A 3,367-nucleotide genomic window follows, 5' to 3' on the forward strand; every position below is an offset into this window, starting at 1 on the left:
AATGACCTTCCCCTTAATCTCTCGCAACAAAATCTAATGACTTCCCTCTTACAACATTTCCAAGACATTTTTCAAGATAAACCCGGCCTCCATAAATTCTTTTCATATAAATTCAATGTTAAACCTTATGACTAGGGCTCGGATTTATCTGTATTAAAAAAACCAAAATATGTAAATATATATGTAATAATAAATCACTTTATATGTGATTAAAAAATGAAAATATGGAATACAAAAAAATTACAAAAAAATATAAAAAATTGCTTTATAAATGACATTATTAACTAATTTACTTATTTTACTACTATTATTCATTATTCATTTTGATTATCTTGGTCTTGAAAGCAATGAGATACCATATACATGCTCAAATTTTCAAAGTTAAATGATCTACGATTTGGTCGTAACACAGATTGGTACCGACTGAAGGAGCGCTCGACTTCCACCGAGGTAATGGGTGCAAATTTCATATTTGCAATGTCCAAAGCAGTGAGTTCAGCCGGAAATATTACCCCATTCATTTCGCAATGTGTATCTCTAATTAATTTTAGGCAGTCTAAACCAGGATTTTTTATGTAATACGCTGTGCATTTTTTCTTTTACTGCAACTCCCAAGGGTCCTTGTACTATTGTTCTATGCAATAAAACTATTAATAAATCGTAAATTGTCGAAATATGTAGGGAAAAATGGAATTATTGAGAAATATGTAAAAATATGTACTTATGACAAAATATGTAAAAATTTGTAAAATAAAATATAGTTCATTACAATGGAAATCCCTTGAAACGAATTTATCACTTACCTAAATTAATTTATCAAGTCACAGTAAAAATATGTATTTACATATAAATCCGAGCCCTACTCATGACCCTTATAAAATAAAACCATACCCTGTTCCATTTTCCCGACGCCCTGCTGTACAAAAATAGATCGACAAAATGATTCGACGGGGGGTGATCGAACGGTCAGATGCACCGTATAACAACCCTTTAGTCACTGTCATTAAGACTGACGGCTCAATACGGTTATGTTTAGACGCCCGTAAATTAAACACAATTATCCTCCCCACTCGAGACGCTTCTCCACCCATTGATGATATCCTAACCAAATTTAACAATAAATCTTTTTTCTCTTCCCTCGATTTCTCCTCTGGTTATTGGCAATTTCCCCTTGACCCCTCTGTACGCCAGTATACTAGCTTTCTATATGACGGTCGTTCGTACCAGTTCTGCGTTGTCCCGTTTGGTCTGAACATTTCCAATGCTGCTTTCGGGAAAAGACTTGCATCAAAACTGCCCTCAATAATTTTTCAATACCCTGTACATCCCCAAATGACATTCACACTTACGTTGATGACATTCTCCTATCTTCCCCTTCATTCGAAGAACATCTCAATACCCTTGAGTGGATCTTTCACAAAATTGCCCAAGCAGGTCTCACCCTTAAATTTAAAAAATGCCATTTCAATAAACAACAAATCAAATTCCTCGGACATTTCATATCCCCCAAAGGTATGATAATGGACCCTGACAAAGTTAAAGCTCTCCAAAATTTTCCCGAACCCCGTAACAAAAAAGACCTTCAATCATTTTTCGGCTTCTGTAACTTCTATCGTAAATTCTCACAAAATCATTCTTCTCTCTTACACCCCCTCTCTCATTTAATCTGTAAAGACACTCCATGGACATTCACCGCACAAAATAAAATCGACTTTCAAAAAATTAAAACTGCTTTCTCCCTTCAAATATCTCTCACTCACCCAAATTTCAATATCCCCTTCTGTATTCAGACCGATGCTTCCTATATAGGGCTCGGGGCCGAACTATTTCAAGTTGACGGCGAAGGCCAAAGAAATACTCTTTCATTTGCAAGTAGGTCACTTTGTGGTGCCGAAAGGAACTACACGGTGACCTAACTGGAACTGTTAGGTATTCTCTTCGCCTGCCAAAAATTTAAAATTTATATCCTAGGGCATCCTATTAAAGTATTTACCGACCATAAGGCCTTAACATTTCTATTCTCTTGTAAACTGAAAAATAATCGTTTAACCCGCTGGACTCTTGTCCTACAGGAATTCGATCTCCAAATCCATCATTGCCCCGGTAAAGACAACCCTATCGACCCCCTCGGTCACGACGACCAACCCCCTAAAGACTCCCCTATCATTCTTCACTATACTCTACCACCTCCCATTCCCCCCAACATAATTCCTCTCTTTCAAAATTTCTCATTCGAACAACAAAAAGACCCTTAATTATCAAAAATTATTTCCTCAATCAAATTAGATCCCCCACCAGTAAAGGCATAGACTGTCTCAGAGTCCCTTCTCCCTTCCCCATTTAGGTCTCTCGGTATAATATTGTTCCCCGTTAGGATTATAGTGGTTATTGGTATCTTCATCACTCCCTGGACTAGTCAGGTCATTATTATTGGTAGGTTTTATTATTATTATAATGTGTTCGCATTTTCGTGCTGGATTTTATTATATTCACTGTGTGCGCACAGATGCGTAGGTTTTATTATATTTTTCCCTGTGTACCTTACACTAAGGTGTGGTACATCTTATTTATATTATTATTGTGATGTTAGTACCCTTACCACCAATACTCCCTAGCCCAACATTATTACCCATTTATGGTTGCAAACCAAACTTTATTATTATTACCTTAAACTATTATGAAGCTGTCCCCAGTTAAAATATTGTATTCCCCCAAATTGTATGTCTATGGTCCCCTAAAATTCAGTTCCTCTCTCTCTACAACAAGTGATTTTCGGTTCTAACTTAGGTCACAACCTTAAAAACTTGTTGGGGAGGTTATGTAACGTCACGGAATTTTTAGCCTCCTTAATAAATTATAATATCCCCGAGCATACCTATTCTAACGTTGTTGACAAGTCAGTGCACCTTTATTCTTCCCACCATGGGTAATAAAACTAGATATCGCGCGCTAGTGCACTAATGGCCGCAGTGTTAGGTAATAGTTGTTCCCCGATCCGGCACGGCCCGCAGGCAATACTGTCTCTATATCCCAATTACTGTATGAATTCCCGCAAACTTACGACACTAACCTGCCCCACTCCATCAAGACCCAACACCAAGTTCAGGCAGTTCAGCAACGGCCTGACTGCTTGGCCACCGACGAGTTACTACTTTTTCCAACGGCCAACACGTCTGACGTGCCTTTTCTTTATAGCCAATTGGTAAAAATCGCTCCGGTCTCACGGCTACCACAGACCACGTGATCGCGCAACGATTGTTCAGCGCCACGTAACCCACGACACGGACGGCAGTTTTTCGATTTTTTTGTTTTCTCAACGAGGTCCATACCAGCCATGATGGGCTAAGCCGACCTCCATGGGCCCGAT

The sequence above is a fragment of the Metopolophium dirhodum genome, chromosome 4 (assembly GCF_019925205.1).
Source record: "Metopolophium dirhodum isolate CAU chromosome 4, ASM1992520v1, whole genome shotgun sequence".
NCBI lineage: Eukaryota > Metazoa > Arthropoda > Insecta > Hemiptera > Aphididae > Metopolophium > Metopolophium dirhodum.